The sequence below is a fragment of the Ovis aries genome, chromosome 10 (genome assembly GCF_016772045.2).
Source record: "Ovis aries strain OAR_USU_Benz2616 breed Rambouillet chromosome 10, ARS-UI_Ramb_v3.0, whole genome shotgun sequence".
NCBI classification, from domain to species: domain Eukaryota; kingdom Metazoa; phylum Chordata; class Mammalia; order Artiodactyla; family Bovidae; genus Ovis; species Ovis aries.
In genome coordinates, this window is record NC_056063.1 from 22,634,621 (window position 1) to 22,659,092 (window position 24,472).

The window sequence follows — 24,472 nt, forward strand, 5'->3', positions numbered from 1 at the left end:
TTTTCTGGGGCTTGAATGCATTATTTTATTCAATTACTTAGTAAAGGGCTTAGCTGTTATTAAAAATTTGGATATGTGTCAGAGACGATGAAACTGTTTTAAATCATCTTCACTTCTATGCTAAGTATATGAAAGAATTACATGGCTCTAATTGGCCAGGCAGTTAGCTAATGTGATACCCCATAGTCTGGCTCTACAATGACAGCACCCTCCGCTGATTATCAGTAGGTTAAAAGTTTCTTGTCATCCTTTCAGGTGTCAAAATGATTAATCTAATTACCTCCTCTGTTTATGTGTATTCTCCTGGGATCAAGACTTTCTGCTCTTATCATATACACAATCCACAGCATTTTGGTTAAAGTTGCAAGAAGGCTTCCTCTAGAACTCTTCCCCTACTCCAGAGAATTATTAAAAGTTTTCCTTTGAGCTGACACTTTCATATTTGAAGTAAACATTCCAGGATTTTCTTTCAAACATGGTGAATAGCTAACTATTGAGCAGAAGCCCATTGTTTCTGCATAATTGGCATCATGAGAGAAGATCACGTTTTTGGAGACTGAAAAAAAAAAAACGTGAGATCAGGTGGGCACAGTAGTGTTTTGTCTAAGAGACTGAGGCAGCTTCCTAGATGCCAGGATGGTGGAAGGTTTTCTGGGAACTGGGCCTTTGAAAGCTAACATCTCCTGGGAGTTGAGGCAGGGGTGAAGTTCAACTATAAGGGTCATATTTATTACATTAGGGCTCTTTGCCAGATCCTAGTTCTGTCCTTTAATAGTTGTGAGCCTTTGGGCAGACTTCTTAGCTTCTTGAAGCCTCGGTTCTCCCAACTGTAAAATGGAGATAATCATGAAGATGAACAGCAGTAGAATGGATAAAATGCCCAGTAGACTGTCACACATGTACACTTAGCAAACTCTTCCTCATAACTAAGCAAAGCATACAATGACTTTGGTGTCTCTCTTTTCTAAGTCCTAATCAGGGATGCAGGATTTGAGGAAGATGGTTTTTCCTGGCTGGTGAAATTTTTGATGTGAAAAGTCTCATCAAATTACCGAAAAGAAGCCTTCTTTGATTTTTAATTTCAGAGATATCCTTTACGATGACTCTTTCCAGAATGAGGATGAGAGGTGGGGGAGAGGAAAGATTTTCAAGACAATCTGTTCTGGGAGCAGGGGTCTGAGCTGTCATCTCAGTTCAGCCGTGAACCAGCTGTGTGAGGCTGAGAGTCGGGGTCCCTCCTTCTTTGAGCTCAGTTTATTTGTGTAAAAGGACAGAGTTGACCAGATGTCTGTTAAGGTTGCTTAGTGCACTGAGATTCCATGGTCTTATGCTACTGGCTGTTTCTGTAAGAACCCTGCTCCCCACCCAGAAAATGATTGGAGGGTGGGCATGGACAGTGCAGCCTGGAGACTGCAGTGATCACTATGCTTTCAACCTCCTGACCCCCCTGCTCGTGGCACAGAGGGTCCCACCTGGGTGGCCACATGTGGGTGGCCATTCACTAAGGAAAGGTCACACAGCCTTTAAATCTCATGTCTCCTTTTGAGAAACATAAAACAAAAATTCTCCACTTCCTCAATTCCAACACATCTCATCCACTTAATGATTTGGGGGGTGCCTGCTCTGCTTTTGCTGTCTCACCCTTCTTCAAATGAAAAGAGGTCTCAAAAGAGCAAGCTGAGGGCCACATTCAGCCCACGGATGACATGATTCCACTCCCTCTCCCCAAAGAAATTCCACCACTGGAGTTAACTACTAGCATTTAAAAATTGGAAGATTTCATGTAAAACTCAGATTTCTGGCTTCTTTTGAAAAAATAACAAAGAAGAAACTATCACCAGAACGTCCCCCAGAAGGATGGCCTGGTTCTTACATCAGCGGGTGAAGAATCTGGCCAAGACATGAAACGGGCAACACCCAGACTCTGTCCGCTTGAACTTTGAACTGGCAGAAGATCATCATGTTGACCAGTCACCCCGAGGCCCTTGTTGCAAAGAAGCCTGTGGAGGTAACCTCACTCCTGCCCGCTGGCTGGCTTCACTCCTTCAAGCTGCCCACCAGACCTCCTAAGCACGTGTGTGTGCCCCTCCTGTGGGTTCATACACGAAGTCTAACCTCTCAGAGTTCCAGTTCCATAAGATTCAATACTCACAGGGCTTCCCTGGTGGCTCAGTGGTGAAGAATCCTTCCCAGCGGGGACTAGTGGTAAAGAATCCTCCTGCCAATGCAGGATACACAAGTTCGATCCCTGGGTGGGGACAATCCCCTGGAGAAGGAAATGGCAACCCACTCTGGTATTCTTGCCTGGAAAATTCCATGGGATACATGTACGTGTATGGCTGAGCTCCTCTGCTATTCACCTGAAACTATCACAACATTGTAATCGGCTATATCCCAATACACGGAGAAGACAATGGCACCCCGCTCCAGTACTCTTGCCTGGAAAATCCCATGGATGGAGGAGCCTGGTGGGCTGCAGTCCATGGCGTTGCGAAGAGTTGGACATGACTGAGTGACTTCACTTTGACTTTTCACTTTCATGCATTGGAGAAGGAAATGGCAACCCACTCCAGTGTTCTTGCCTGGAGAATCCCAGGGATGGGGAAGCCTGGTGGGCTGCTGTCTACGGGGTCGCACAGAGTCAGACACGACTGAAGCGACTTAGCAGCAGCAGCAGCAGCATACCCCAATACAAAATAAAAAGTTACCAAAAAAAAAAAAAAAAGCGCACTGTCCCTGGGCATGATTTTCCTCAGAGGCTAAGTCATCTTCCAGCTCTGAATTTCTATGATTCTGTTTTCCTTTGCTGTCCCACAAGAGCTGTGCCTTTGGGCCACATGTGAGGACTCATCCTTAGTATAAACCCACATGTGACTTCCCATGACACATCACAGTGTGTTAGCCAGTCAGACCACAGGTGAGTCCTATTGAAAACAATCCTGAAAAAATCTGACCCAAGAGCAGGTTTGTATTAGAACCTAAGCTTCACAAAATTCAAGCTAGTGAGAACCACACCACCAGGAGCTCATGTCAATCCATGGCATTGAGCGCGATGTGCGGGTCAATGACTGACCTCAGATTGAGTCAAAGGCCATGAAATCAGTATCTACAGAGTAGCCTCTGTCTAGGATTCAGCATTACCTTGAATCCAGTCCTTCACTTGAGAACTCATCGACTACAGTGAAGGTAGGAGCAGATGTTGGCGGAATACACGTGCAGACAAAGGGAAATTCCAACTGAGAAGATAATCTCCATTGATTTAGTCACACAATGAAGGGTTTCTCTCCCGTGCAAAATACTTTAACAGGTGAAGGTTCTCTTCTCTGTACTCTAAAAATTCTGACTCCATTTCCCTAGAAATAGCAAGCAGACTAGGTCACATTCAGTTCCTTCTGTCAGCTGAACTGTCTGGCATGGAATTCGGGGGCTGATTCATTTTGTCTAAAAAGGAAAAAAAAATAGGTCATTTGCTTTTTCTCTCCATAATTCTTTGGTTCATTCATTGGGTACTTCAGCCAAATCCTAGTGAAGGAATCAAGTGGGCCTTACACAGCGTGCAGATATGGTGTGAGGTTAGCAGTCTCCAGTAAAGCTGTCAGAATATTTTTATAAAATAGTTAAAAATACAAATTCTGCCATCCTTCGGCAACCATCATATCTGTATCTTGTCCTCTGACCTTTTGTATGTGTATTTCCCAGGGGGCTCCATGGTAAAGAATCTGCCTGCCAATGCAGGAGACATAGGTTTGATCCCTAGATCGAGAAGATCTCCTGGAGAGGGAAATAACAACCTACTCTAGTATTCTTGCCTGGAGAATCCTATGCACAGAGGAGCCTGGTGGGCTACAGTCCATGGGGTTGCAAATAGACACGACTTACCGACTAAACAACAATAAAAAAGTGAATATACAACTTTTTCATTTATCTTTTTAACTCTATGCATTTGCTACATGGACTTCATTTTTAATGAGTAGAGAGGAATCCATCAAATGAATATATATGCCATTGTGGCAGATTGCAAAACCGTCTGTAATTCTTTTGGGGGTGGGATGGGACAGGGAGAGAGTCACATGCTGGACAGCATGTGAAATCTTAGTTCCACAACCAGGGATTGAACCTATGCCCCCTGCCTTGGAAGCAAGGAGTCTTAACCACTGGACCCCCAGGGAAGTCTTCATCCTTCTCTGTTTCTGTCTCCTTTGCAATGTGACTTTATAGCCTCTCCCATCAGGGGATACAGTTGATTTTCTAACCCTTGGAATGTGGGCTGGCCTTGTGACTTGCTCTGACCACCCAAATGCAGCAGTACCAAGTGACGGCGTGCTGATTGCAAGCCGATGCCTCAAGAGGCCTTCAGTACTTCTGCTTGCCTTCTTGGAACCCTGCTGTAGACTATTATCATGAGAAAAAAATCTCTAGCTAGCCTACTAGAGACTAAGAAACCACGTGGCATGGGGGTTGGTCACCCCAGCCATCACAGTGATCCCTATCTGGACCAATCAGCTCCTGGTTAAATGTCATCTAAAATCATGGACAGATAATTCAAGTAATAATAAAAGCAATGGTAATTTTTGTTTGCTAACATTTATTGAAATCTTGTTATCAGTTCAGTTCAGTCGCTCAGTCGTGTCTGACTCTTTGCGACCCCATGAATCGCAGCACACCAGGCCTCCCTGTCCGTCACCATCTCTCGGAGCTCACTCAGACTCACGTCCATCGAGTCCGTGATGCCATCCAGCCATCTCATCCTTGGAATCTTGTTATAGGTGGTCAATTAATCTGCTACCTTCCTTCTTTTTAGACTTAATTATCTCTTCATTTACTAATACTCTTAACTAACATCTACCAAATGCCCTTAGATAGGTATTTGATTAGATTCACTCATTCATTGATGCATCTGTGAGCTGGGCATGATCCATATTTGAGGATACAACAGTGACTATAAAAAGACACTATTCTTGGGGGCTTCCCTGGCTGTTCAGTGGTTAGAACTCCATGCTTCCACAGCAGAGGGGCCTGGCTTCCATCTCTGGTGAGGGAACTAAGATTCCCACAAGCTGTTTGGTGCAGGCAAAAAGAGGAAAATTTCCTGTTCTTAAAAAGTTTACATTCTAGTGGAATAGGGGACAAGCAATAGACAAATTGATGGCATGTCAGTTGGTAATAAGTGTCACAAGAAAATAAAAAGCAGGGAAGAGTGATGGTGACAGAAGCAAAGCGGAAAGAATAAAGAATGTTTTGTGAAGGTGATCCAATGGAGAATAAGTCTAAATTTTTGTTTTGAAGTCTTGAAATTGTTAGATGTTTTGTTTTTTCTTTAGAATAAATTCAGATAATCTCAGTCTCTTTAGGGCAACAGTCGTAACTTGCTAAAAGGCCCTCTACAATGCGTTTGTGCACCTTCAGAGAAGGTCCATTGGAAAAGGAAAATTATCTTAAGCAGCAGGAGCATCTGACCCTGGAGGTCACCTTGTCCTTAACTTGTCAAACACCGTTTGCAGCCGGTCTGACGTCAATCAGCAAGGGCTGACATATGATTCATCTGAGCTCGTACCATTGTTGGTTCCTGTTATTGTTTTTCCCCTCACATTGTAGTTAATCATTTGTTTGAGTTCGGTTAAACACTCACGTGCTTTATTCGGCCTTTTCCTACAGTTTCATCTGGGCCAAACCCTTGGTGAAAGTGTGCATGTGAGTCGGGTCTCTATTAATGATCTAAGGCCTTCTCTCCTGTTCCCAAGGGGCCAGCACACTAAGGGATGAGAAGCTAGAAGAAATGAATCCGGTTTGTAAGCCAAAATCACAAATATCCTTAGGTTGGAGAACAGAATGCGTTTTCCTTGCTATGAGCCAACTTCAGAGAATCTCGAAGGTTCTCGTTTTGCCTCTGAAGTTACTGTCAAGTCTTAAAATAATTCAATCCTGAGCCACTGACCTGAATCCACTACAAATAACCAGAGAAGGAAGGTTGATGGGGATTTAAGGATAAACACAGGAAGGACAGAGACCAGACTCCACCAGGATTTAAAAACCCAGATCTGCTTATAAAGTACGTTCTAACCCAAAGTTGCTAAGTTGAAAAGTCACCCCCTAAGATATGCAGACACAAAGGGAAGAGTTTAATAAAACTCTCCTCTTCCTAGCCAGGGGGAGGGAACCACGAACAGCAGGAGGCTTTTCAGCAAGTTTTCCTTTCCTTCCTTTCTTCTCCTCCTTCCCCCTGCTTTCCCTCCCTCCCTCCTTTCCTCTCTCCCTCCATGCCTCTTTCTTTCCTTCCTTCCTTCCTTCTTCTCTTTCCTCCTAAAATATCCTCCTTCTTAGCTTGACAGCAATCAGGACAGATCCTCTGGCACTGACTTGCACCTTCTGGATTGGGAAGCCTTCTTCTTCCTACCCACTTGTCAGAAGGCTCTTTGCCCTCAAACCCAGAAAGAGGTAGATCTCACTACCATCCACAATCTATTTCTGATCAGGCTCCAAATGAAAACTTCAGACTAGCTTCGAGTCTTTCAAAGTCAGGCCACGCCACTAAGTCTGGGTCCTGCTTGCAGAAATGACTAATGGTTTGTTGGTCATCTTCCCAAATTCAAGGAGCCTGCAAACTCTTGAAACGGGGCTTTGGAAATGAAAAAGAAGTTTCCCCTCTTAGTTCATCTCCTCACCATCTGGCTAAATGTTATCATCCTTATTGCACTATGATTAATTTTTTTATGCCATAGATTTCTGCTAATTAATTGCAATGACCAAGAACAGGAAATTTCAGCAGGCTCAGATCATGTTTACCCGGAATGGCCAAGTTGGAGAACGGTTCTTTAAGAGGCGTTCCTTGGGATTGACAAATTTCAAAAGCTGAGTAGAGTCTCTGAGATCAACCAGTTCAAGTAGTTCACTGATAGATGAGGAAACCTGTGAGAGTTAGCCCAGCTCATTAGCAGTTGGTGCGTTGGTGCATGCGTACTTAGTCATATTCAATTCTGCGACACAATGGACTGTAGCCTGCCAGGCTCCTCTGTCCATGAGATTTCCCAGACAAGAATACTGGAGTGGGCTGCCACTTCCTCCTCTGAGGGAATCGTCCTGACCCAGGAATCGTCCTGACCCAGGGGTCAAATCCAAGTCTCCTGCATTGACAGGCAGATTCTTTACCACTGACCTCCATTTACAATGAGCCAGGAAGCCCCATCGTAATAGAGCAAGGACAAAAATCCTAATATCCACATCTCTGGTCCAGGGATGTTGGTACCAGGCTCCGCTGCCTCAAGAACTAGTTCAAACCAGAGGCAGCCCCTCCTCTCCATTTGGGTGGAATCATTAGCTCCAGGATGGAATGTGGTCAAATGTCTCATTGCATCATCACATCACTTTGAAACTCCAAGTTCTCTGGACATAGAGTTCTTGTCTAAGTGATGTGAACCAGTAAGTTTTCTGGAAAAAAAATCAGTCCAAATACTTGGCTGGTGTCTTGGAGGGAAAAAAAAAAAGAAGAAAATTGGATGATTAAGTTTTACAAACTGAATAAAAAACAGCTATGTTTGCATCCTGTGGACACTCCTATTGGGTCTAGACCAAGTTATCCAAAGCTGGGGTTGGGTCCTAGAACTGTATGGAAATTGTGTGGCAGCTCTTTCATGGCAGCCAGTAAGCTATCAGCCCTTGATTGCTGTCCAGGGTGACAGGGAAGCTCCAGGTTTTAGTCTAGTGGTTATGAAACTGTCAGGCTATGTTTCACTTCTGAACTGCAGAATTGCTTTTTTTTTTTTTTTCAAATAAAATAGTTTTGTGTAACCTCTACACATAAAATAGAAAAGGATGCCATTTTATGTTTAAAATTGTAAATTTCCCCCCTCTAAAAATAATAAGTGGGAAAAATAAAATTGTCTGATTGAATGAACATTTGAACTTGTGAGCTAGAAGAATCAGTTTTAGACTTAGTGCATCATCAACGTAATTTTCTGTATGTGGGTTTACTGGCACTGTCACTAATTCACCTGGTATATCAGCTGTTCCGCACAAGGTCTGGCTCATGGGAAATAGGAATACATCAATGACTCTTAGCTTGTGTTGCTTCAGAAAGGCAGGAGCTACATTTTAATTCATCATTTATCCACCCTTCCCTGAAATGACCCTGACTTCCACAAAGTATGGATCTGAGAAATGTTGGCTGGATTAGGAGGTCATGAGTTCATATTTGATGAGGTTGAGTAAGACTGGCCCACAGGAGAGCTCAGTGCATGCAGCGGAGGGCTACGGCCAAGTCGGTGGGTTCAATGAGATGTTCTACCTGCAACGTAATGGATGGATTAGAAGCAAGGGTGTCAACCTGCTTTGGCTTCCCAGGTGGCTCAGTGGTAAAGAATCTGCCTGCCCAAGCGGGAGACCCAGGTTTGATCCCTGGGTTGAGGAGATCCCCTGGAGGAGGAAATGGCAACCCGCTCCCGCGTTCTTGCCTGGAGAATCCCATGGACAGAGAAACCTGGTGGGCTGCAGCGTATGGAGTCATGAAAGGGTCGGACATGACTAAGCGCACACGCATGCACATGTCAGTCGGCTTCATACAGACTCTTCCTCCTCATGGCAGATTTCATGTATGGCACACTATGGTCCTTGTTGCCATTGGGGCAGGGACAGTTTTCAGCTCCTCCTCTAGTCTTCTCGATCTTATCTCTTCTGTGGCCCCGTTGGTCCCTTCAGATCAGCGCCTTGTTTTGGGTCTTCATCATCTTTCACCTGGTCTGTGGCTATAATGCTCCAACGGATACAAGTATACTTGTCCCAAGAATCTACCTCTGCCAGTTCATGCTGTGCTTTGTTAGAAAGTTTATTTTCTAAAGCCCAGATCTAGTCAATCAGCTCACCTGCTGCAAAGCCTTCAGTGGCTCCCTAGCGTCTGTCGGTAAATTTCAAACTCCTTTGCAGGGGGTGTTCAGCGTCAGGCTTTTCCTTTATTGTCACTGCCCCACCTTACTTGACCCCCAATTTACCTCTGTGATGGAGATAGTGCTCTTTGGGGCTTCTGCTCCTTTGCTTGTGTTATTTTCATCCAAAAGGATCTGTCCTGGGATACCGCTTAGCTTAGCATCCATGTCTCTGAAAATCTGCCCCCTCCCTACTCCACAGCAAAGAATCTGGCATTCAGATATGTGAGAAACACCCTGGAACTTGTCAGAATGCATGTTTCTGAGCCTTACCTTAGAGAACTCTGCATTTTTAGATCAGCATTCTGGCTGATTTTGATATAGCAGGTTCACTGCCTGCACTTTGAGAAATATCTTACCTGTGTGCATCGACAATTCCGCACATCTTCATTCATTCATGTTTTCAGTCACACACAGGTATTTCTTCCACAGCAGAGCTTTGTAAAAAAAATTTATTTTCTTGAAGTATAGTTGATTTACAATGTTGTGCTAATTTCTACTGTAAAGCAAAGTGATTCAGTTACACACACACACACACACACACACACACACATATATATACATTTTTTTATAAAATTTTTAACAGTTTAATTGTTTTTGGCTGTGCTGGGTCTTTGCTGTTGCGTGGGCTTTTCTCTAGTTGCAGCAAGCGGGGGCTACTCTCCAGCTGCAGTCAGCCAGCTTCTCCTTGCGGTGGCTTCTCTTGTTGCAGAGCATGGGCTCTAAAGCGTGCGGGCTTAGTAGCTGTGGATCCCAGGTTCTAGAACACAGGCTCAGTAGTCACAGTGCACAGGCTTGGTTGCTCTGCAGCCTGTGGGATCTTCCCAGGCTAGGGATAGAACCCATGTCTCCTGCACCGGCAGGTGCATGCTTTAGCACTGAGCCACCTGGAAAGCCCCATATATATACATTCTTTTTCATGCTCTTTGCCATTATGGTTCACCATAGGATATTGAGTATAGCTCCCTCTGCTCTCAGTAGGACTTTGTTGTTTATTTTTCTATATGTAGTCTTTTGCATCTGCTAATTCCAAACTTTCAATCCATCCTTCCCCCACACTTCTCCTCCTTGGCAACCACAACCCTGTTCTCTATGTTATAGGAGAGATTTTATATCAAGAATTGCATATGATAAGATCCATTAATTGAGAAGAATGGGTGACATTTTATGTTATTAGGTATAAACAACTGTCTTTAAAATCATCTAGGATTCATATATCTTTAAGGACAAAAAAATGCTCAAGTCTGCCCCACATAGCTGCTTGGAGAAGCTGTGTAATGGAATTGCACCTCCATGAATGATAAGAAAGGATGAGAAACCTGCCCTTACATGATAAGGGGAAAAGAAATGCCTCACTCAAGATAGATAGATGGGTTTAGACAATCGTGTTTAATTTTTTAGGCTACACTCTTATACATATATTTAAAATTCCAAAAGGAAAAAAAACATAGCTTCGGAATTAGACATCTGAAAACTTAGCCTAAGGCTGTAATATGTTTTTTGATAACAAAATATTTATTAGGAACACAATGCTCAAAGAACAGAGAACAAATTGTATGGTTCATTGAGTCTACCATGTTCCAAATGGTAGACACAATGATGGCATTATTTACAGATTTCCTGGCTTCCAGGGGTTTATCAGGTTTAGTGACAAACCCTGATGTGAAAATCATATTTTTCCCATATAAAATCATATATGGCCTTACAAATCTGAAAGTGAGATTATTCAAAATCCCTGGATGTGTGCTCCTCTTTGCACATGAATTTAGTTTCATCCAGACTGATCTGCTCATGGTCCCTAATGTTGCCCACACCTTTCTGCTGCCTCTTTTTAGCTCATGCAGTTTCCCATTCTTGGAATACCCTCCTTGCTATTGTTCTAACCACCTGAGTCTAACCTTTATCCAAGATCCAGTTAATGTTCTACCTCTTTGTGAAGTCAGCCTAAACCATCTCAGACCACAATGAACTTCAGAACACCTCTAGCCCTTATTGTTTAGCCACTAACCTGGCATTTAACAGATGCCAAGGCAGCATTACAAACCTTCTTACGTACAGATTCCATTTCTCCAATTACACTAGTGCACAGCCCACTGGAGGGCAGTGACCACGCCTTATGTGTCCTTGTATCCACTAGAATGATTATAGGATCAGACCAGTGATGGGAACTCCTCTAAGTCAAGATATGAATGCGAATGTAGACATTGTCTTTATTCTTTTTGTATGTGTGTGTCAAATATTCTCTGTAGTTGACCCATTCTATTGTGTAGGCTCTGAACTCTACTCACGTTCTATGACTTTTAAAATTTCAGTAATAGGTCTTGTTAAGTTCAAAGCTATCTCTTGGGGTAAGGTCCATTTAAAATCAGGAGTCTCAAACTTATGACAGATTTTATTTTGTTGGGCTCCAGATTTACTCTGGACAGTGACTGCAGCCACAAAATTAAAAGACTTGGAAGGAAAGCCATGACAAACCTAGACAGGATATTAAAAAGCAGAGATACCACTTTGCCACAGAGGTCCGTATAGTCAAAATTATGTTTTTTCCCAATAGTCATGTATGGATGTGAGAGATGGACCATAGAGAAGCTTGAGCGCAGAAAAATTGATGCTTTTGAACTGTGGTGCTAGAGAGGACTCAAGAATTCCTTGGACAGCAAGGAGATCAAACCAGTCACTCCTAAAGGAAATCAACTGAATGTTCATTGGAAGGACTGATGCTGAAACTGAAGCTCCAATACCTTGGCCACCTGATGCAAAGAGCTCACTCACTGGAAAAGACCCTGATGCTGGGAAAGACTGAGGGCAGGAGGAGAAGCGGGTGACAAAGGATGAGATGGTTGGATGGCATCACCGACTCAATGGACATGAGTTTAAGCAAACTCCGGGAGATAGTGAAGGATAGGGAAGCCTGGTGTGTTACAATTCATGGAGTCACAAAGAGTCAGACATGACTTAGCAACTAAACAACAACAAACATATATGCTTTCTGGGGCCAGTCAAGTAACCTCATAGAATGTGCCCACCCAGCTCTATATTCTTGTCCCGAGGGAATACAAGCTAAGTCTCTTTGTTAGAGCTGAGCATGTTCACGCCCCAAGGAGCTCCACTGGAGCTCTAAGGCCATCAGCAATCCATGGTCTTTGAACTCCTTGCTAGGGCATTTTGTTCTCTGGTTAAGTGCCTCTTGCCACCCTCAACTAAATGCAAATGTCTGGACCCAAATGCAAAGACCCATCTCCAGGTCTACCCTAACCTCTGTTGACCTCTTTGTGCAGAGTCCCATTGATTCTCAGTTATCAATAATGTCTCTCTGGGCAAGGCTTTTTGTTGGCTTCTCCTTTGGCCTGGAGTTTGATGGCCAACAGTGCTCATCAAGCTCTGACTCTCTGCTGCCCCCAACAGGCCTTTGACCTCATTGCCTTTGCCATTTAGCGTGGTTTACTTTGGCCTTCCAGGTAAGATAAAGAAGGTCTTACAGTCTGAGATGGATCATGAGCTTTGTGTCAAGTGCTTCTGTGTGTTTGGTCACTACTTATTGTTCTAGTTGTGCAAGGGTAGGTGCTTTCTTCTTAACTTGCTTGCAGTTATTGTAGGTACATTCTGGTGGTTTTTTTCTTTCTATACTTAACATCTTTTTTGTGTGTTTTTCTTCCATTTAAAATAACAATGCCATGAAGTAAAAGTCCAGGTGGTGCTAGTGGTGAAGAATCCACATGTCAAAGCAGGAGACATGAGAAACGTGGGTCCATTCCCTGGTTCGGGAAGATCCCCCGGAGGAGAGCACGGCCACTTACTCCAGTATTCTTACCTGGAGAATCCCGTGGACAGAGGCGCCTGGTGGGCTGTGGCACAGAAGTCAATTATCTGAGTAAAGACAGGATGGTTTAACTGAAAGCATGTGACATTTGGAGTAAGACCAATCTGTGTTTTAATCCGGACTCTACCAATGACTGGCTCTATGAACTTGGGCAACATTTTTTCTGTTTTGTTCCTTTCTGAAAAGGGCATTATGTAACCATATGCAAGCAAAACTGACTCACAGATGGTGCTTAATACTCGGGTTTTTTCCCCCTTCTTCTTCAGGTATTTTCACTTTGAGTAAGGCAGTCGGTCGTCAGCTTTCTTGCTATAGAAATTAGCCATCACCGTGTGGGAGACATTTATCATCTACTTTTCCCCTCCCCTCCCTCTCCTTTGTTGTCTTCTGTCTGTGGTCTCTCAGATTCAGGAGAGAGAATACGTGTCGGGCAGACGTTTAGTCAGCAAGCCTGGCACTTTCTCCCACTGACTGAAGGATCTTACTTGACTTGCATGCCCAGGAACCATCCTTTGACAATGAGCAACAGCCCTATGAAATGTTTAGTCGCTAAGTCAGGTCTGACTCTTTTGTGACCCCATGGACTATAGCCCGCCAGGCTCCTCTGTGCATAGGATTTCCCAGGCAAGTATACTGGAGTGGGTTGCCATTTCCTTCTCCAGGGGAATCTTCCTAACCTGTGTCTCCTGCACTGACAGGTGAATTCTTTACAGCTGAGCCACCAGGGAAACCCCATGAAATGCTAGTCATATGAAAATTAGGCAGACTGCTCTGTCCTGTTAAAACAAAACTGGATCTGGAAGGCTTCATTGGAAGAGTAGGTGTTAGCTTCTAACTATAACAGGCAAATGTGGTACAGCTGGAAACACCAGTCCAGGGCAAGACCACCTCTCTGGGACCACATGTTGAATTTTCACTGTCAGACATTTTACATATTATATCTTTGACTCATCAGAAGAGCCTTCTGTGTTTGACTCTCATCCCCATTTTATAGATGAGGCAACTGAGGCTCTGAGAAGTGGAAGTAACTTTCTTAAGATCATATAACTAGTAAAGGCCAAAGCTGGCATTTGAACCAAAATCTGATTGGACACAAGATGCTATGTTCCATTACAGTAAGTCCCCTATATATGAACCTTCAGGGTGTGAACTTTCAAAGATGTGAGTGTGCCCCTGTGTGCCAGCTATTGTACCATCGCTGTTGTTTAGTTGCTCAGCTGTGTCTAACTCTTTTGCAACCCCGTGGACTGTAGCCTGTCAGGCTCCTCTGTCCATGGATTTTCCAGGCAAGAGTACTGGAGTGGGTTGCCATTTCCTTCTCCAGGGGATCTTTCCTGACCCAGGGATTGAAGTCACATCACCAGCATTGGCAGGCAGGTTCTTTACCACTGAACCACCAGGGAAGCCCTATTGTACTGTACTACTGTAGTTTTCAAGGTACTGTACTATAAGATTAAGCATATTTATTTTTGTGTTTGTTTTTATATATTATTTGTGTGAAAAGTATTATAAACTTATTGTACTTTGAGCTACTTCACTTTCACTTTTCACTTTGATGCACTGGAGAAGGAAATGGCAACCCACTCCAGTGTTCTTGCCTGGAGAATCCCAGGGACAGGGAAGCCTGGTGGGCTGCTGTCTCTGGGGTCGCACAGAGTCGAACATGACTGAAACGACTTAGCAGCAGCAGCAGCAGCAGCAGCGCTACAGTACTCCACAGCTGATTGTGTTAATTTGGTACCTAGGCTCACTTAGTTGGACTTACAGACAAATTGGACTTACAGATGAGCTCTCAGAACAGAGCTTGTTTGTATGTGGAGAACTTACTGAATTTCTAAAAACAAGGGATTCTGAGAGTCAGCCGATGAGGAGCGCAGCCGGTAGGGATATAAGACTTCACTTGGCTCCACAGGGAGACACAAGTTCAGCACCTAACGGCTCTCTGGGGGCTCTTGAAGGCTGGGTTGAAGGCCAGTGTTAACCATACTACTGTACCATACTGATGTCAGATCAGAGCCTTCTGTTGGTGGCTGATCCCGTATTGAATGACAGGTTACATCTTGAAAGATTGCATCAGTAATTCATGCATCATTACTCCTGAATTAGTGCAGTGCTTCAAATCATCTTGCTGTACTTCAGCATAATTATCTATAATTAAAAATAAATTCCTGTAGGGTGAGAATTGGAGAAGGCAATGGCACCCCACTCCAGCACTCTTGCCTGGAAAATCCCATGGACGGAGGAGCCTGGCTGCACCAGGCTGCAGTCCATGGGGTCGCGAAGAGTCGGACACAACTGAGCGACTTCCCTTTCACTTTTCACTTTCATGCATTGGAGAAAGAAATGGCAACCCACTCCAGTGTTCTTGCCTGGAGAATCCCAGGGATGGGGGAGCCTGGTGGGCTGCCATCTATGGGGTCGCACAGAATCAGACACAACTGAAGCGACTCAGCAGCAGCAGCAGCAGCAGGGTGAGAATATTAATTCCTACCCAAATCTCTTTATTTCAGTTGTACCCATCAACCATTACCCAGCTCTTACTCAACGACTCTGAACGCTTTCTTATGGAACAGACTTTGCTCTGTCCAGTGAGTTTATATTTCCTATACTATAGTATATTTATCTCTCTTTGGGGTCAGCATTTCCCCTGGTATTTTGTGTTAGTTGTTGTTCAGTTGCTAATTTGTGTCTGACTCTTTGCGACCCCATGTACTGCAGCAAGCCAGGCTCCTCTGTTCTTCACTATCTCCTGGAATTTCCTCAAATTTTGGGTTAGTAAATGTTCTTTTAAGAAAAGGAAACCGTTCTTCAAGTCTTTATTGAGTGTGTTGTCATATGCTTCTGTTTCACAGTTTTTGGTTTTTTGACCACGAGGTATATGGGATCTCAGTTCCCTGACCAGGGATTGAATCCACACCCCCTGCATTGGAAGATGAAGTTCTAACCACTGGACTGCCAAGGAAGTCCCATAAATGTTCTTAAAGTTACTGGTTTTGGTTGGTTTGTGGTTTGATTCACTTGCAGATTCTGAGGAAAGCTATGAAGCACATTCAAGAACAAAAACACACAGGCACCTATGCACAGATTGTGCATGATATTTTAGGATAATCAAGGATCCCCTATGACCTTCCGAAGTGGGGTCCCCAGGCCAGCAGCACCAGCATTGTTGAGAGCTTGTTGAAGAGGAAAATCCTTTGGCCCTACTGATCAGAAACTCTGGGGCTGAGGACCAGTGATCTGGGTATTAATAAGCTTTCCAGATAATTCTGATGACCGAATGTTTGAGAACCGCAGCATGAGGAGTTAAGAACCTTGCCCCGGCAGGACGTCATTCACATCCTGCAATAAATATCAGCTCTCCGAGAGCAGAAAGGGTAATGGATCCTTGCAAGCTCTGATCCAGTTACCTTGCCTGGGTGCTAACAGCTGCTTCGTGTTTCAGCTCAAGGATGCATTTGCTTACTGGCAGTAAGCAGGGGGCTGGCAACACCATCGCTGATCCTGCCGAGACACCTGCATTGGCAGGCGGGTTCTTTACCACTGAGCCACCAGGGAAGCCCCAAGTGTGATTAGGGCTACAGAGAATACAGTTTGGTGCTTGGATTTTCAAAAAGTCAGCTTTTGGAGTCAGTCTCTAAGTTTTTCCATGCAGAAAATTTTACCTTTCATCAAGGTAACCCAGTCATTGTGCATGCTTAGTCATATCTGACTCTTTGTGACCCAGTAGATTGCAGGCCCCCAGGCTCCTCTGTCCATGGGATTTCCCAGGCAAGAATACTGGAGATACAGTACATTTCCTCCTCCAGGGGGTCTTTCCTGACCCAGGGATCAAACCCATGTCTCCTGCATTGGCAGGTGGGTTCTTTACCACTGAACCACCAGGACAACCCACTGGGCAACTTACCAGATGCAGTTGAAGGCTAGAGTGACTTCTCTTAGCCCCACTCGTGAACTGGAAACCAAGATCCTTTTCCACAGAGAGTCCATTGCCTCCCTACGTTGCAGGACAGCTTACTCCCTGAAAAAGAAAGGAAAACAAAGCTAAACAAAAAAGAGGTTATTTAACTGAATATTTGATGGGTCCCCAAACTGCTAGGCACTATTTTCAGGAATCTGAAGATATTAATACAAGTCCCGTGACTCTGCTTCTCCCTATAGCTGACACCCCATCTCTCTTCTCTGCTGAACAGCTGTTTCGACTTCTTCAGCCCCATCAGTCCATTGAAATGGCTTTAGCCACGATGACCTGTGGTGGCCCTGTCTCTCTAGGAGTCTGTGATTCTCTCAGCAGTAGCTGACTTAACTTACTTCTCAGCGGTAGGTAGAGCTGTGGATCACTCCCCACCTTTTTAAGCTCTTCCTTTCTTTTATCAAAGCACCTCTTTTTTGTAACCATTTAAAAACATGGTGCTGTTTCTTGGGTGCTAGCCTGCCTGTCTTAAAGTCCTTGTTAGTCACCATGTTTCCTTCGTGTGAATTTTCCAAATGGTTGCGGAGGAGAAAGGGGGCATTATTCTGTACCTGCGTGACCGGCGCATTCCCATTGTTCACGACTCCACCCAAACTGGTTCCTTGCAGTTCTTCCAGGCGCCCTTCTCCTGTCCACCTTGGCGTCTTTACACACTCCACTCCTCTACCTACAGGGCTCTCTTTCCATCTTTGCCTTCAGATTTCAGCACAAATACCTCTCTTCCTGGGAGCCTTTTCTGACCATCTGATCACTGATCACCTCCATGCTGGGTGAGTTGGTTTAATTATTGTTCTCCCAGGACCAGGTGCTTTTCCTTCAAAGCACGTATTCAAGTTTCTAAATGTATATCTATTCCTGGTGATCAGATGAATACTTACCTTCCGATAGATGGTAAGCTCCAGAAGGGCAGGGACCTGGTCTTCTCAAAAAACTTTTGGCTAAATAAATCACTTTATTATCTCATTGAATCTGTAAAACAATGCATAGAGCTTTGACCTGACAATTCCTAGGGGGCTCCATGCCCCCTCCTTCTTCTGCATTCAACATCTGTCCTTTTGTTTCACTCTTCCCCAAAGGGAGGAGTGCCTGAATCTGTCTGGCAAGTTTGAGAAATTCAACTCTGTTACATAGCCTACCTGGTCCTGGTCCTTGCCCTGCTCACAGCCTGCCAGTCAGCAAGTTTGTTGGAGCAAGTGGTCATGGGTGATTCCAATTAGCTTATGACGAGGTGGGTAGATCTGCCTATTTCCAGGGTGAAGCCCATTTGTCAACTGTCTGAGCCGCTTCTCCAGGGGAGTTTTATCAATCTGACATTTTGACTCCCATCTCTCTGACCTTTTAATTTTCTCAATGAGTCAGTAGGTTGGATGAAGTTAAGTGTTAATTTCGTCCGCTAACAAAAATGGCAGCCTTCTCAGATTTTCCCTTTCCCTGTTAAAACGGATACTCTTGTTCTCTGAGCTGACTAGGTCTGAACTCTTTTTCTCTTTTCTTCAAATCATGGCATAAGTCTTAGTAAGTTTCCTGTTTCCTCAGAAACTCCTTTCCTATTCAAGTACTAGTTGTACTGAAAGTTTCAATAACTCCTTTTTTTTAACTTTGTTATTTTTCTTATTGAAGTATAATTACCTTACAATGTTGTGTTAGTTTCTGCTGTACAAGGAGTGAACCAGCTATATGTATACATATATCCCCTCCCTCTTGAACCACTCCCCCATCCCACCCATGTGGGTCATCACAGAGCACTCAGCTGGGCTTCTTACGTGATACAGCAGTTTCCCTCCAGCTATGGTAGTATATGGTATACATGGTAGTGTATTTATGTGGAACCTAAGCTCCCGATTCATCCCACCCTCCCCTTCCCACTCTGTCCATGCATCCCTTATGTCTACATCTCTATTCCTGCCCTGGAACTAGGTTCATCTGTAATGCCATCTCAGAGTCACTGATGAGATGAGTATCTCACATATCGGCTGCCTGTCTCACCCTGACTTCTAGTAGGAGAGCTGTGTCTGGCAGATCACACTCTGAATTTACCAACATTTTCCCCTGCTCATGAAGCTGAGCTGACCTGCAGGTTAGGGGCACTTGACCTGAGAATGGAGACTCAAAGGAATCAAATTCTACCTGGCTTGCAGCCTATGAGGTAGCCTGGCACAAAAATCAATGTTCAAACAAGGTCAGAAAATGATTAACTAGGTCAAACAGAATTCTTTTCGGGGAGAATTGAATTGGAGATGTGGGTGAGTGTCCACTAGCTGGGAAGGAGGACCCGAGAAGGGAACCGCACAAGGAAGCTGGAATCTGATCATCACGGAGACTTGGTAAAGGGGGAACTCCAGGGAGAGGTCACCGAGATCCTGCTGCTGGTTGCCTGATGGACAACCAGGCTGTCAGATGGATAACCAGGCTGCTAGGTGGACAACCAGGTTGGTAGATGGACAACCAAGTTGTTAGGTGGACATCCTGGTTGCTAGATGGACAACCATGTTGGTAGATGGACAACCAGGTTGTTAGGTGGACAACCCGGTTGCTAGGTAGACAACCAGGCTGATAGGTGGACAATCAGACTGCCAGGTATACAACCAGGTTGCTGGGTGAACAACCAGGTTGCTAGGTGGACAACCAGGTTTCTAGGTAGATAACTAGGTTGCTAGGTGAACATCCAGGCTGATAGGTAGACAACCAGATTTCTAGGTAGGCAGCTAATTTGCTAGGTGTATAACCAGGCTGCTAGATGGATAACCTGGTTGCTAGATGGACAACCTGGTTGCTAGACGGATAACCAGATTGCCAAATGGTCACCAGATTGCTAGAACTGCCTTGGACCCCAAGTGTGCCCATGCTTTGCTCCCAATACTACTGGAGAACCAGGTGCATGTTTGTGCTTTGCAGCCAACAAAGCTCAGTGAAGGCTCATGATTCAGAATGCTTCCACTTGTCTCTCCTGAATTCCCTGTTTCTCCAGCACTGTCAAGGAAACTTCTAGAGGGTATCCCTTAGTACAAAACAAGAGCATGTCTCTTTTTCCCAACAAACAACACTGTCTGTGGTCTCGGTTTACTCCCAACCTCACACATGACCTCGTTGACCACAGGAGCCCATGTTCTCAATGTGGTGGAATACAGCAAGAAGTGTGGGGCCAAAGCGACAGTCACACAGCTTGCAGGCTGATACCAGATGGTCCATGTGCCTGGTTTGGCTCACACGTATTTGTAATTTTTAAAAATTAATTTCTCACATTGAAGAAGGAGATTCCCCATAAAAATCTAGATTCCTAGATTTCCTGAAAAATTGTGAACAAAACCCCGACAGCACTGGGCCTCTTTCCCTGAGTGTGGTCATTCATCAATGCTGAGTAACGACCACCCCGCTAGCTGAACATACCCTTAGCTCTAGTTCACCCCTGGCCTGCCTCCATCACTTATGTGCCTCTCTGATCCTTGTTGGACTTCGCACTCACAGAAAGAGAAGGACAGAGCAAACAGATGAGGAAAAGAAGTTATCTCTTAAGCCAAGGCAAAGAATTAAGGAAGGGTTACAGTCGAGAGAGAGGATACCAGGGAGTGACGCTAAGGACGGGGATCCAGCAGTACCATTGGATTTGATTAGGAGGGGATCGCTGAAGTTCTCCATGAGTCCAGAAGCCAGATGGCAAGAGGACAAGGAAGCTGATGGTGGTCAGGTTGGATAGTGGAAATTCAAAGAACTGAGTCATGAAATGCAGAAGACAGATGTGACCGTTTCAAAAAATACTAAATAGTGACCGTTGCTAATATCTTCAGAATTTCAGAGACTTAGGGAAATTTCAAACAAAGACAGGTAAGCCTGTGATTTAAAGAAAAAAAAAAAAGATATTTTCCCCAAAGGAGATGATCTATCTATGGGATATAATAAGGTGGGATGGAGAATTCCGATGACATCATGGGGAATCTTCATCTTCCAGAGCTAGAGGGAGATCGTCTGTCTCCTCTGAGATTTTTAAGTTCCTGTGGCGTTTTGTCCATGTTTCAGTTTTCCTGCCAAGATGGAGGGACTCTGAAATTCACAACTGGTAACAGTTCTGTAACTGAGCAGGAGCCTCTGGGGACTTCCTAGGATAGGCCCTCGCCTATATCCCCTGCTTCAGCTCCTCTCTGAAGTACCCAGATAACAGTATTTGATGCACACTTCCTGAGTTGTTTAGCAGATGTGAACCACCCCCTGAAATGGAAACTATTAACTGCTTGATGACCATGAGCACCTAGCCCCAGGCCGCCTGGAGCCTATTGCTGTTCAGTCACTAAGTCATGTCTAACTCTCTGCGAGCCCATGGACTGCAGCGTGCTAGGCTTCCCGCTCCTTCCCTCTCTCCTGGAGTTTGCTCAGACCATGTCCACTGAATCGGTGATGCTATCTGATCATCTCATCCTCTGCCTAAGGATTGATATTAACCCCTGTGACTTCACCATCAGCTCATCAGTGAACCGTGCACAAGCTGACTGTACACCCTGCAACCCTTCCTCACTTGCCCTTTAAAAATGCTCTGCTGAAACCACTTCGGGGAGCACAGAGTTTCTTTAGGGCATTAGCTGCTTGTCTCCTTGCACGGCCTTGCAATAAACCTTTCTTAGCTCCAAACTCCAATGTTTCAGTTTGTTTGGCCTCACTGCGCATCGAGACCACGAACTTTCGCTGGCAGCACTTTCTTTTAAAAAATGTCCCTGTGGTAATATTTTTGATGGAATATTATCCTTTGGCCTGTTTCATTTTTCTCAGTGCTCTTTGGAATATCTCATGTGAAATAAATGTTTCAGATTTAAATGAGGAAATTTGATTTACAAAAAATAGTGTCATAGTCATTAAAATATTACTTGGTTTATCTGTGTATAGTCACTGAGAATTATGACTTCTGTTTGCAAATCCATGTGCCTCAACCTGCAACTGCTGAGGTTATTTAAGATCTCAAAATGGTCTTGGTTTGTGTTCTGCCTTACCTTGCTAGGAGTCTTGGTAATGCACCCATTTCTGTCTTCCTTAAGCTTCCAGATTAGAAATATCTGCTCTTGAGCAAATACTTAATTATTCACTAGGGTTAGTCCTTCTCGTACAGCCCTGCCCGGCTCCTGATGGAGGCTAAGAAAATTTCCTTAGATTCACTCACATAAAATATCTCCTCTTCTTTCTCATATGGCCTCTGGATTCTTGCTTCCTGCTTTCTTGAAATCCGTAGGTTTTCAGGTGATTTTTTGCTTCTCTGGCTTGATCTCTACCTGAATTCCTTTCTGGGTTCAGCCGGCTTCCTTCGCTGGTGGCCGCCATCTTGTTTCTCCTCCGAGCGCTCATGTTTTCCCAGCCTTTTCTTGCTGGTCAGCTCCTCCTCCAGCACTGACTCACTTCCCTGTGGCAACTTTCACGGTGCAGGACTGGGTGTCTCTCTGTTTACAGTTGGCTGCAAGTCTCATTATAGTTATTGGATGGGGAAGGTTTCACTTACACCCCAGCTGGTTCATTCACTTTAATTTGTACTCCCACTACCTGGTCTCTTCACTTATACTTCCTATACTTCTAACTATTAGTCACCTATGTGGAAGAGAGATATTGAAAATACCCTCCTGGGTTGACCTGATTGTGTGGTTCACTTCAGATTACAACTACATATCTGAAAGGAAAGTGAAAATCTGAGGACAGTGGGCATTTGTAATATCGACAATATTGATGGTCTTTGGAGCTGGAAGGATCTGGAGAGAATTTAATCTAAACTCTTTATTTTCTACATGAGGCTTGGAGGAGAGATCTGATTTTTTCAGGATCATTTTGCTAGCTAATGTCAGTTACCTGTCTCCCTAGATATGACCCTTTTCATCCCAGAATATTTATTGACAACATGGTTACTCCTGTATAGTCCTACCTACAAATAAACTATTTATGTGTGCATGTGTATATACACCTGAAGAATGTTTCCCAAACCTGTCAGAATCAACTGGGATGCCTCTTTAAAAGCACAGAAATATAGGCTCCTTTCAGACACCCTGAAACAGAATCTCTGAGACTAGGCTCAGGAAATCAAGGTCTTTCCTGAAGGATGCTATTTTGTGTAATTCTCTCACCCTCCCCCTCTCTTTTTTTCTTCCATCAGGTACTGCTTTTCTAAGAGTGGCTGTTATCAGCATGAAGGGGACCCCAGGTAGGCTCACCACACTATGTTGTCAGTGTAGAAACCATAAACCCAGGGCAGAGAGGAAGACATGTAGCAGCGTGTATGTGGCCCTGAGCATGAGGTCCTGTATCTTTAAGCAGAGCTCGGCAAGCCTAGAGGCTGGCTTTGCTTGCTCATCTATGCGGAGGCGGCCACCATCCTGTGAGCAGTACCTGGGGTTGTGGGAGTTCTTTGGGGAGACTGCCCTGTGAGTCACGCCTGCAGAGGGTTGTGGGGCAGAGTTCTCAACATGCTCAGTGGTGATTCAGGGGCCCAGCTGAGACCTCAGCCGTAACCAAGGCTACCCAAGTAACCCATTCTACCTGGTCCGGAACTGGCCCTGTCTGGCTGGTAGGGAGTGGTCCTGACTTAGATAACCACATCATCGCCAGCAGTGATCAAAAAGATGCCCACAGGATCAGTCTCCTGGCATCAGCCGTGGCATGTGGGCACAAGGAGAGCTGGGGAATAGTGGGTGCAAATGGTCTGAGAAGACCAGCTCTCCAGTGAACAAGCATATTCACTATGGCATTAGTGCTAGAAAGACCACACATTCACTGGGTGTATCCACAGGGGTTACTCAGCAGCATGATACATGGGGGGCTGGAGATGTAAATCCCTCCTTGTGTTTAGGGATTGAAAGTCCCCTCTGTGGTCAAGGATTTGGGGCAGTCTTATGTGAAAGTAGGGAGAGTGACCCAGTGGCTTCAGGGCTGCCTCCCAGCCCTGCCCTGGACCACAGATGCATCAGCAGTAGTTCAGCAGCTCTAAAGAGCTGCTTTATCCTCAGAAGGTAATATATTGGCCTCCTTCTCCCTGCAGATGCTTAAGGTGGGCTCAAGAGCTCATAACGATTCATCCTTTTCTCACCTCATGGTTCTGATGGCCCCCAAAGCCTTGCTGTCTTGCAGCCCAACCAGAGGTCAAAGAATAGTGCAAAAAACCCCATTTCACTCAGATTATCCTGGAATCACTTCCCCTTGGAGCTGTAAGAGGACCTAGGCCACCTCCCACCCCTGAGTCACTGAGAACCGTGGAGTCCCAGAGCAGAGGGTGGGTTTCAAGTGGAACAAAAAGGTCCCCTTGAGCAGATGCAGCCAGAACCATCACATCTTTCCAGGGGCATGAGGAGATGCAGGGCATGTAATTTGTAAGTGTTTTTGTTTGTTTTAACCTGGAATCCTCCATGCTTTCTTGTTGGAGAGCCTGTCCTGGAAGAACAGCTTGCTAAGTGGCTGGTCCATGTTGAAGGGGCACTGTGAGCATTTTGGTGGAACGGCAGTAGCTAGTAAGTGACATGACCCCTTGGCGATGCACTCTGCTCCCCATCAGTTTCTCTAGCACCCAGCACAGGTGGGACCAGTGGATGTGTAACCTTGAATTCAGAGGAGCCATGACCTGTGGTAGCCTGGTCACATAGACAGGGACTGGGGTTATTGTAAGAAATGAGGAGTGATTCAGGAGTTTTCTGTTAAGAAACCACAGAGGGATTTGTCTACCTGGATGTTAGAGCTGGAGATAAGACAACTCTTAGGACAATGACACTTAGAAGTCATGGACCTGGTGCTTTGCCATTGTAGGGACTTGGC

General features: G+C 44.8%; 1 long non-coding RNA gene across 1 annotated transcript; it reads right to left on the reverse strand.

Moving 5' to 3' along the window:
• Positions 1 to 22,020, reverse strand: LOC132657292 (uncharacterized). Its single transcript, XR_009595216.1, has 3 exons — positions 21,849 to 22,020; positions 16,640 to 16,753; positions 1 to 3,441 (listed from the first exon to the last, which is right to left on the reverse strand). It is a non-coding gene; the product is annotated as an uncharacterized LOC132657292 (long non-coding RNA).
• Positions 22,021 to 24,472: the final 2,452 nt, after the last annotated feature.